An 11,286-nucleotide genomic window follows, 5' to 3' on the forward strand; every position below is an offset into this window, starting at 1 on the left:
TTGAAGTACTTCATTAGTAAACCCACCTGGGCCAGGCGACTTTTGGGATTTGAGTTTATTAATTGTGTCCATAATTTCATTTTCTGAGAAAGGCCTGTTAATCAAATCTAAATTCTCAGGAGATATTTTGGGCAAACTTAAGCTTTCTAAAGAGGGCTGTATAGAATTGGTACATGGAGGGGGTAGTTCAGCATTTTGTTCTGAATAGGTTTTGAAAAAGCCTGCAAATGTGTTTGCAATGTCGAGGGGGTGTATTTTACTATCTCCTGAAGGAGACTTAATTATTCTCTTGTTTATTCTCTCCTTTTTCAACTCTTTCATCATGTACCTTGTTGGTTTCTTGATTGATGAATATATATTAAACTTTGATCCTCTAATAATTGAATCATATTCCGACAAAAGTTCCGCTCTCAATTCCTGCCTCAATCTCAAAATTTCAAGATGAATGCCTGTGGAGGGTGTATTCAAATTATTCTGAACCTCTTCTTTCAAGCTTATTTGTGTTTGTAGGTTAACAATATTTTCTCTCTTATTCTTTTTAAGTCTAGAGGACAGTTGGATAAGGTATCCCCTTAATACCACTTTATGTGCGTTCCACAAAATGAATGGCCTAATGTTACTGGACTTGTTTTCCCTAAAATAATTTGTGATAGTATCCTCTATTATAGATTTAGATTCCGGGGATTTGAAAAGAGTAGAGTTGGCTTTCCAAAGAAATGTGTTTTCTGCATATGGCCCCAGCACAATTTCTCCCTTAACCGGAGAATGATCCGAGATTGTTTTCTTTAATATGTCTATACTTTTGAATTTAGATAGGGAGAAGACATCAGTCAGAAAAAGATCTATTCTAGAAGACGTCTTGTGCATATCGGAGTTAGGCTACGGCCACACTATCAGTATTTCACATCAGTATTTGTAAGCCAAAACCCGGAGTGGGTCAAACATGCAGAATTGGTGCACATCTTTCTTTTATACCTTGTCCTCTGATTGTTCCTCACCTGGTTTTGGCTTACAAATGCTGAGAAAAAACACTGAACAAATACTGATAGTGTGGCCGTAGCCTAATGCGTATACTCACGAGATGATGTGATCAGACATCTAAAAACGTCAAAGAGTTCATTTTCAATAAGCCACTTATTAAGAGAAGGTGCGTTTTGGCGTACACAAGAAGAGGAATCCAACTTACTATCCGGTACTATATTGAAATCCCCAGTTAAAACTAATTCTCCTTTCCTGAAATTGTTAACTTTCTTCATTAATCTATTCAAAAAGGAAATTTGTCTCTTGTTGGGTACATAGACATTTACAATTGTACAAGGTTTGTGATTCAGATAACATAAGAATACGAAACCTTCCCTGTGTATCAGAAATTTGGTCTATTAATTGAAAAGGAATATTATTATTAATAGCCGTAATAACCCCGGGTTTTTTCTTATCCCTAAGGCTACTTTCACATTAGCGTTTTTTAGCGCTGCGCTTCGTGCGCAATAGAAACGCATGCGAAAAACGTATCATGCGTTTTGCATGCTTTTGCGGTTTTTAGGCGCATGCGTTTTAACCAGTTTCTAGCCATGCTAACTCTTAAAACGCATGCGATTTCAAACACAGGCGTGCGCATGTTAATGCGCACGCCTGCGTTCCCATAGACTGTAATGTTTTATTTTGGCGCATTCCGTGCGCAAGCATGCGCATGCGTTTTTTTTACGCCGTTGGACTGACCCAAAAATGCAACAGGTTGCTTCTGGCGCGCCTAGGTGCACACTGCAAAAAAAAGCCTGCGCACGAAAACGCATACGAACGTGTGCAAACGCTAGACCTTGCGCCTGCCATGTTAAACATAGGGGCGCATGGACGCGCACGATACGCTGTGCTAAAAACGCTAATGTGAAACCAGCCTAAGAGACATGAACATCTGTCAATAAGGAAATAAGGGTACCGATCGTTAATAAATTTGACTTCCTGGAGGCATATAATGTCTGCCTTGTGAAATTCCATTTCCTTCCATATAGTGAATCTTTTATCAGGACTATTAAGTCCCCTTACATTATAGGAAATGACTTTACGTTTCATAATTACTTGAAATTCCTATGAGAAATAGTGTCCGGCTAAGATTTCTAACACTTAAATAACTAACTAGACTACACAAAGAAAATAAATGTAATAAAGCAAATTACAAATGAATGAGGTCCCCTGGAGGAAATCACTTAAAGTGATGTCTCTCCTTACTTGGGGGTAAAAAAAAAGGGCAGTAACCCACGTCACACCCGTCTTAACGATTAAGGCTAATTTACTCATTAACAAAAATTTAAAAACAGCCATTAAATGAAAAAGATGTGTCTGACAGGATATCAGGACTCTTCAGACCTACAGATGACTACCCATTCCTGCTACTACATGTGGGGACAAATGACACCTCAAGAAACGACCTGGAAACCATCTGCAGAGACTTTGAAAACTTAGGCAAGAAAGTGAAAGAACTGGGAGCGCAGGTGGTCTTCTCTTCCATCCTCCCAGTGGATGGCCATGGAACAAGGAGGTGGAATAAGATTCTGCAGGTGAACAACTGGCTACGTCGATGGTGCCGTCAGCAAAGATTTGGATTTCTGGATCACGGAGTGAATTACTTATACGATGGACTACTTGCTAGAGATGGGGTGCACCTTACGAAGACTGGAAAACATGTATTTGGAAGTCGCCTTGCTACACTTGTAAGGAGAGCTTTAAACTAGAACAACATGGGAAGGGAAGCAAAAGGCCAGAAAAAGCCATACACCTGACAAATGCTATTGAGAACTCTGCTATTAGAAGTGGAAAGGAAGTACAAAGACAAAAGAATCTAATTAATAAAAATATTGGAGAAAGAGAAACCAATCACAAACTAAAATGTTTCTATACTAACTCACAAAGCATGGGCAACAAACAAGGAGAGTTGGAACTACTAACACAGGAAAAGAAATATGATGTCATTGGAATCACTGAAACTTGGTGGGACAATACACATGATTGGAATACAAGACTAGAAGGATACAACTTATTTGCAAGAAACAGACTTGATAAACGAGGAGGAGATGTCGCATTGTATGTTAATGAAACAAATCCAAAGTGGAAAAAAGAGCCGGGCTGAATAAACCGCGCTGACCAGGAAAAAACGCACCTTTGGCAGTCCATATAATAAAAAACTTCTTTAATAAGCCTATGCGTTTCGTGGCAAAACCAGCCACTTCATCAGGGTTGATGCCGAGGGTGCGTTTTTTTCTGGTCAGCGCGGTTTATTCAGTCCGGCTCTTTTTTCCACTTTGGATTTGTTTCATTTACTACCAGCGGAATACCAGCGACGACCTGACCTTTATGAGTGATTCCCAGTTTGTTGTGACTCACACAACTTCACCAGGTGAGTCTAACTGATTGGGCTTGCTTGCTATTGTGGTTCTTCTAGACAATACACCCTATGTGGGCTTTCCATTTTTGTTTTTTCTAGCATTGTATGTTAGAAACGTGTATATCTCCACAGAGATTGAAGCTTAAGAGACTGTGAGTTCTGTGGAAACTGTTTGGGTAAGAATACAAGGACAGAACAATGGAAAGGACACCATTGTAGGCATTTACTACAGGCCGCCTGTGCAAGCTGAAGATATGGATGAACTCTTTATGCATCAAATGGCCAAGTTCTCCAAAAAATATGACATAGTTGTCATGGGAGATTTCAACTATCCTGACATTTGTTGGGAATCTCTCTCAGGCAAAACTAACAGGTCAAGGAAATTCTTATCCTCTCTTGCTGACAACTTTATCTTCCAAAAGGTAGGGGAGAAAACAAGGGGATCTGCTACCTTGGATCTAATCCTTATAAACAGGGAGGAAATGCTTGAGGAGGTAAAAGTGGCTGGGACCCTAGGAGGTAGCGACCATGCTATTTTAGAATTTTGGATAACTAGAGGCGGAAGACCTGTGAAGACTCAGACGTCAAGGTTAGATTTCAGAAAGGCAGATTTTAAGGGATTCAGGAAGAGAATTGGAGGGATCCAATGGCTGGATATCCTTAAAGACAAAAATGTCCAGGAAGGATGGGAAATCTTGAAAAATTAAATTCTCAAAGCACAATTGTTAACAATTCAGAAAAGAGGGAAGAATAGGAAGCATTTAAGGAGACCAGGATGGATGAACACAGAACTTAAGCACATGCTAAAAAGGAAGAAAGAAATGTTCATAAAATGGAAAGAGGGAGGCATATCTAAAGAAGAATATAATGCTGTCTGCAGAACCTGCAGGGCACAAATCAGATTATGTAAAGCTGACAATGAATTGAGGCTTGCAAGAGATGTCAAAAGCAATAATAAAGGATTTTGGGGATATGTCAAAAGTAAAAGAAAAGTCAAAGATGCTATAGGATTTTTACAGGATGAAAATGATGAAATGGTAAGACAGGATGTTGAGAAGGCCGAACTTTTAAATTCCGATTTTGCATCTGTTTTCTCTCAGAAAGGAAATGTAACATCAACTGTTCTTCACTGTCCTATTAACGGAATAGAAGAATCCAGGATATCTATAAACAGAAAGATAGTGAGGAAACACTTAGCTAACCTAAATGAATTCAAGTCTCCAGGTCCAGATGAATTACACCCCAGAGTGCTGAAGGAGATAGCAGAAGAAATTTTTGAACCCCTCTCCATAATCTTTGAAAATTCTTGGAGAACAGGAGAAGTCCCAGAAGACTGGAGAAGAGCAAATGTTGTTCTAAAGGATTTTCTGGTCTCCATTGTTGCCTTAGAAAGGTCAGCAAAGATTTTTGCATTGGCATAAGGGTCAGGAAAGGATCCTTTATCTCTAACGTAGTGTAACACTTTATCTTTTGTTTCAAAGTAGTGTATGTGTAGAATTGCATCCTTTGCTTCATCTGGGGCAAGATTTCGTGGCCGGGGAGACGGTGGTTTTTATCAATGGTAAGTTCTCTGTCAGTTAAGTTTGGTAATGCTTTTTAAATAAGTTTTTAGCATAGTTTGAAAGATTGCTCTGTATTATTCTCTCAGAAATCCCTCTAATTTTCAAATTATTTCTTCTGCTCCTATCCTCCATGTCAGCTAATTTAGCCTTCCTGGATTGGATCTCTCTCTTAAGGTCTGAGTTTTCCTCAGTGAGGGAGTCAGTTTTGACTTCAACCACTGAGCTCCTCCTTTCATTTTCATCAAATCTTTGACTAAATGTGTTCTGTATCTCTAGAAGTGTTTTATTCTGTACTTCGAAACCCATTCTAATGGAGTCATTAAATGACCTACACAGTTTGGCCATAAATCCTTCTGTAACCTGTCTCTCAGAAGAAAGAAGTTCTTCATAGCCAACCAAGGGAAATGAGATATCAGGTGATGCAGTACACTCCGAGCGTTTTTTCTAGGATTGCTTTTGGCTTGGACTAAGATTAGGGGAAGAATCCTCTGAGTAACTATCTGAGTCTGATGTTATGGATTTACTTTCTAAATTACTTGAACCAGAAGCCTTCCTTTTTTGCTGAATTACAGTGTTCCATATTTTCAGTAGCATTAGCCCCCAATGTAGAGGCGTGATATCTGTTACCGTCACTTCGGATGTAGCTTCCGAATAAGTTTTAGATGAGACATTCTTTTGATCAGTACCCGTTTTTAGGCTTTAAGTGTCAGAATAGATGAATGTTTAGTTGAAGTGTAAGTCGGGGCATGTCTCTTAGGAGGTGACCTAGCTTTTATGGGACTAAGCAGGTTTGGGGAATCCTCTAATGGATTCAAGACTAACTGCCGTGAAGGATCCTTCACTTTTTGATTTTTAGTCCTATTAGTGAGTGACTCACCTATTTTGGAAGAAGTCTTTGACTTAGCCCCTCCTGACTCCATAGTGCGGCTTTGTGTGTCGCTTAATTAATCAAAATAGTAATCAAATAGAATTACCAATCTCTTGGTCTCTAACTAGAATGGGAAGTGTCAGTTGTCTACTTTTATCATAAAATCTATTAGAGTAATTTGCCAATGACTAGGTAAGGCTAGTTTCACATTAGCGCATTTTACATGCAGCGCATGGCGCCACTAAGCCCCGCCCGCTCCATGCCCGCCCCATCCGGTCATCGCCTCCTACTATCGCAGACGGCTGCATGCGATCTGCACACCCTATCTTTAGCATAGGGTGTGCAGACCGTGCGCTGGCCGTGCGCTAGTAGAATTTTTGCGTGCGCTGCGCACTTTTGAAGGTGCGCCGGTGTGCGCCGAATGCACCTTGTTGCATTTTGGCGCGCTCCGCGCACCTTCAAAAGTGCGCAGCGCACGCCAAAATCCTACTAGCGCACGGCCAGCGCACCCTATGCTAAAGATAGGGTGCGCAGATCGCATGCAGCCACGATGACCGGATGGGGTGGGCAGGGGGCGGGGCTTAGCGGCACCGTGTGCTGCATGTAAAATGCGCTAATGTGAAACTAGCCTAAGCGATAAGCGAATTACTCTGATCTTATTTTAAAAGGTATCTTGAAAGAAGATTAGTTATTTCTTAAGCCTCTCCCTTTTTTTATTAAAAGGAGTATTGCACCTTCTTTAACCCCTTCACCCCCAAGGGTGGTTTGCACGTTCATGACCGGGCCAATTTTTACAATTCTGACCACTGTACCTTTATGAGGTCATAACTCTGGAACGCTTCCATGGATCCCGGTGATTCTGACATTGTTTTCTCGTGACATATTGTACTTCATGTTAGTGGTAAAATTTCATTAAAATAACTTGCGTTTATTTGTGAGAAAAACGGAAATTTGGTGAAAATTTTGAAAATTTTGCAATTTTCCAACTTTGAATTTTTATGCCCTTAAATCACACAAAAAACGGCACACAAAAAACTTGATATCTAACATTTCCCACATGTTTACTTTACATCAGCACAATTTTGGAACCAAAATTTTTTTTTGTTAGGAAGTTATAAGGGTTAAAAGTTGACCAGCGATTTCTCATTTTTACAACACCATTTTATTTTTAGGACCACATCACATTTGAAGCCACTTTGAGGGGTCTATATGATAGAAAATACCCAAAAGTGACACCATTCTAAAAACTGCACCCCTTAAAGTGCTCAAAACCACATTCAAGAAGTTTATTAACCCTTTAGGTGCGTCACAGGAATTTTTTTGAATATTTAAAAAAAAATGAACATCTAACTTTTTTTCATAAAAAAAATACTTCAGGTTCAATTTTTTTTATTTTACCAAGGGTAACAGGAGAAATTGGACTGCAAAAGTTATTGTGCAATTTGTCCTGAGTACGCAGATACCTGATATGTTGGGGGGAACCACTGTTTCGGTGCATGGCAGAGCTCAGAATGGAAGGAGCGCCTTTTGACTTTTTCAATGCAAAATTGGCTGGAATTCAGATCGGACGCCATGTCACGTTTGGAGAGTCCCTGATGTACCTAAACAGTGGAAACCCCCTACAAGTGACCCCATTTTGGAAACTAGACCCCCCAAGGAACTTATCTAGATATGTGGTGAGAACTTTGAACCCACAAGGGCTTTACAGAAGTTTATAACGTACAGCGGTACAATTAAAAAATCATATTTTTTCCACAAAAATGATCTTTTCACCCTCAATTCTTATTTTTCCAAGGGTAACAGGACCGTAAAAGTTATTGTGCAATTTGTCCTGAGTACGCTGATACCCCACATGTGGGGGTAAACCACTATTTGGGCGCATGGCAGAGCTCAAGGGAAGCAGCGCCATTTGACGTTTTTGGCTGGAATTGAGATCGGACACCATGTCGCGTTTGGAAAACTCCTGATGTACCAAAACAGTGGAAACCCCCCACAAATGACACCATTTTGGAAACTAGACCCCCTAAGGAACTTATCTAGATGTGTGGTGAGCACTTTGACCCCCCAGTGCTTCACAGAAGTTTATAATGCCCGGGCGTGAAAATAAAAAATTCGTATTTTTTCCACAAACATGATCTTTTAGTCACCATTTTTTTATTTTCCCAAGGGTACCAGGAGAAATTGGACCCCAAAAGTTGTTGTCCAATTTGTCCTGAGTATGCTGATACCCCATATGTGGGAGAAAACTACTGTATGGGCACACGTCGGGGCTCGGAAGGGAAGTAGTGACGTTTTGGAATGCAGACTTTGATGGAATGGTCTGCGGGTGTGATGTTGCCTTTAGAGAGCCCCTAATGTACCTAAACAGTGGAAACCCCCCACAAATGACCCCATTTTGAAAACTAGACCCACTAAGGAACTTATCTAGATGTGAGGTGAGCACTTTGAACCCCCAAGGGCTTCACAGAAGTTTATAATGCCAGGGCATGAAAATAAAAAAATCGTATTTTTTCCAGAAACATGATCAATTAGTCCCCAATTTTTTCATTTTCCCAAGGGTAACAGGAGAAATTGGACCCCCAAAAGTTGTTGTCCAATTTGGCCTGAGTACGCTGACACCCCATATGTGGGAGAAAACTATTGTATGGACACACTTCGGGGCTCGGAAGGGAAGCAGTGACGTTTTGGAATGCAGACTTTGATGGAATGGTCTGCGGGTGTCATGTGCGTTTGGAGAGCCCCTGATGTACCTAAACTATTGAAACTCCCCACAAGTGACCCCATTTTGGACACTAGACCCCCCACGGAACTTATCTAGATGTGTGGTGAGCACTTTGAACCCCCAAGTGCTTCACAGAAGTTTATAACACTCGGACGTGAAAATAAAAAAATCATTTTTTTCCACAAAAATGATATTTTTGCCCCCAATTTTTTATTTTCCTAAGGGTAACAGGAGAAATTGGACCCCAAAAATTGTTTTGCAATTTGTCCTGAGTAGGCTGATACCCTACATGTGGGGGTAAAACACGGTTTGGGCGCATGGCAGAGCTTGGAAGGGAAGGAGCACCATTTGACTTTTTCAACTCAGAATTGGCTGGAATTGAGATCAGACGCCATGTTGCATTTGGAGAGCCCCTGATGTACCCAAACAGTGGAAACCTCCCAATTATAACTCCAACCCAATGTCATGGAATGCCTAGGTTACTTTAGGCAAAAACCCCGGGACCCCTGTGATGTTCCTCAGACTAGGGGAACCCTGTCTGTCCCTCTACCCAGGGTTTACACTGAAGGTGTGCCTGCCTGAGCCTCCACCCTGTCCCTGTCTCCTGTCCAGGCCTAAGCTGAACCCACCTCCCTCCACCCAGTGAGGGGACCAGACACCAGACCCCACAAATACGTATGGACAGGGGTAAAAGAAAACACCACACAGTAAATACACAAGGGAATACAATAATGTGCAAGGGCAACCAAATATATATATAACAGATTGGAGAAAGAACCACTGAGGGATATACTGCACCAGATATCAGACGCTCCAACACCACCACTGCTGACCGGTATTGCTAGCACTAGGCTAAAGCTATAGTCGGCGACACCCATAGTCAGGACGAACTATTTAAAGACCTAGGGCGTGGCCCAGCCCTCAGCCAGCATGACAACCTGGTTAACCCTATCCCGACTGGAACAGAATACCCAACAGGGTATTACCGCTGTCTGCCAGACACCCTGGTGTTAACAGTGTCCGACATGACACCCTAACCCCAACACACCCCTAACCCTAATCTGAGCCCTAACCCTAGCCCTAACCCTAGCACTAACCCTAACCCTAGCCCTACCCTAAGGCTGTGTGCACACGCTGCGGATTTTGCTGCGGTTCCGCAGCGGTTTTGGCCGCTGCGGACCCGCAGCAGTTTCTGCTGCGGTGTACAGTACCATGATTCCCTATGGGAATCAAAAACCGCAGTGCAGACGGTGCGGAATTTTCCGCGCGGATTATCTGCGGTTTTCAATCCGCAGAAAGAATTGACATGTCAATTCTTTCTGCGGATTCTCCTGCGGTTTGCCATCTCCTCTATTGAGGAGATGAAAAACAGCAGGACAAAACCGCAGAGCAATCCGCAGGTAAAACCGCAGGTCTTTTGACCTGCGGTTTCACCTGCGGATTTTACAAAATCCGCGCGGATGAATCCGCACCTAATCCGCAGCGTGTGCACACAGCCTTACCCTAACCCTAATGGGAAAATGGAGATAAATACTTTTTTTTAAATTTTTTTATTTTTCCCTAACTAAGGGGGTGATATCGGGGGGTTTGATTTACTATTTATGGCGGTTTTTATATTTGGCAGCTGTCGCACGCTAAAAGACGCTTTTTATTGTAAAAATAGTTTTTGCATCACCACATATTGAGAGCTATAATTTTTCCGTATTTTGACCCACCGAGTCATGTGAGGTCTTATTTTTTGCGGGACGAGTTGTCGTTTTTATTGGTACCATTTTCGGGCACGTGACATTTTTTGATCGCTTTTTATTCCTATTTTTGGGCCGCAGAATGAACAAAAACCAGCGTTTCATGAATTTCTTTTGGGGGGGTGCGTTTACACCGTTCCGCGTGCGGTAAAATTGATAAAGCGGTTTTATTCTTCGGGTCAGTACGGTTACAGCGATACCTCATTTAGGTCGTTTTTTTATGTTTTGTCACTTTTATGCAATGAAAACTATTTTATATAAAAAATAATTATTTTTGCATCGCTTTATTCTGCGAGCTATAACTTTTTTATTTTTTCGCTGATGATGCTGTGTGGCGGCTCGTTTTTTGCGGGACAAGATGACGTTTTCAGCGGTACCATGGATATTTATATGCGTCTTTTTGATCGCGCGTTATTACACTTTTTGTTTGGCGGTATGATAATAAGTCATTATTTTTTGCTTCGTTTTTTATTTTTATTTTTTAAGGGGTTCGCTAAAGGGGTTAACTAATGGGACAGTTTTATAGGGCGGGTCATTACGGACGCGGCGATACCTAATATGTGTACTTTTATTGTTTTTTTTTTTTAATTATTTCCAAAAAATGGATTTATTGGGGAATATTTTTTTTTTTTCTAATTTATTTGGCGATTTTTTTTTTTCATTATTTTAACACTTTTTTTTATTTTTTTTTTTTACTTTATTAAATAGTCCCAGGTGGGACATCACTGTCCTGTGACAGATCACTGATCTGTCACATCACAGATCACTGTGACAGATCAGCGATCTGACACAGGCACTGCAGAAGGCTTCCTCATGCCTGCGCTTTGCAGGCACAGAAGAAGCCAGCTTCCTCAGGCCCCCGAAGGCCCCCGTCGCCATCTTGGATTCGGGGGCCTGGAGGAAAGGAGCCCCCCGCAGCAGCGCTGCACATTGCGCTGCCGTGGGGGGCTCAGGGAAGCACGGAGGGAGCCCCCTCCCTGCCGATGCTTCCCTTTAACCCCCGGTACACC

Source organism: Dendrobates tinctorius, unplaced genomic scaffold (assembly GCF_039654945.1).
Source record: "Dendrobates tinctorius isolate UK_male_01 unplaced genomic scaffold, ASM3965494v1 ptg000063l, whole genome shotgun sequence".
In the NCBI taxonomy this organism is placed as follows: Eukaryota; Metazoa; Chordata; class Amphibia; order Anura; family Dendrobatidae; genus Dendrobates; species Dendrobates tinctorius.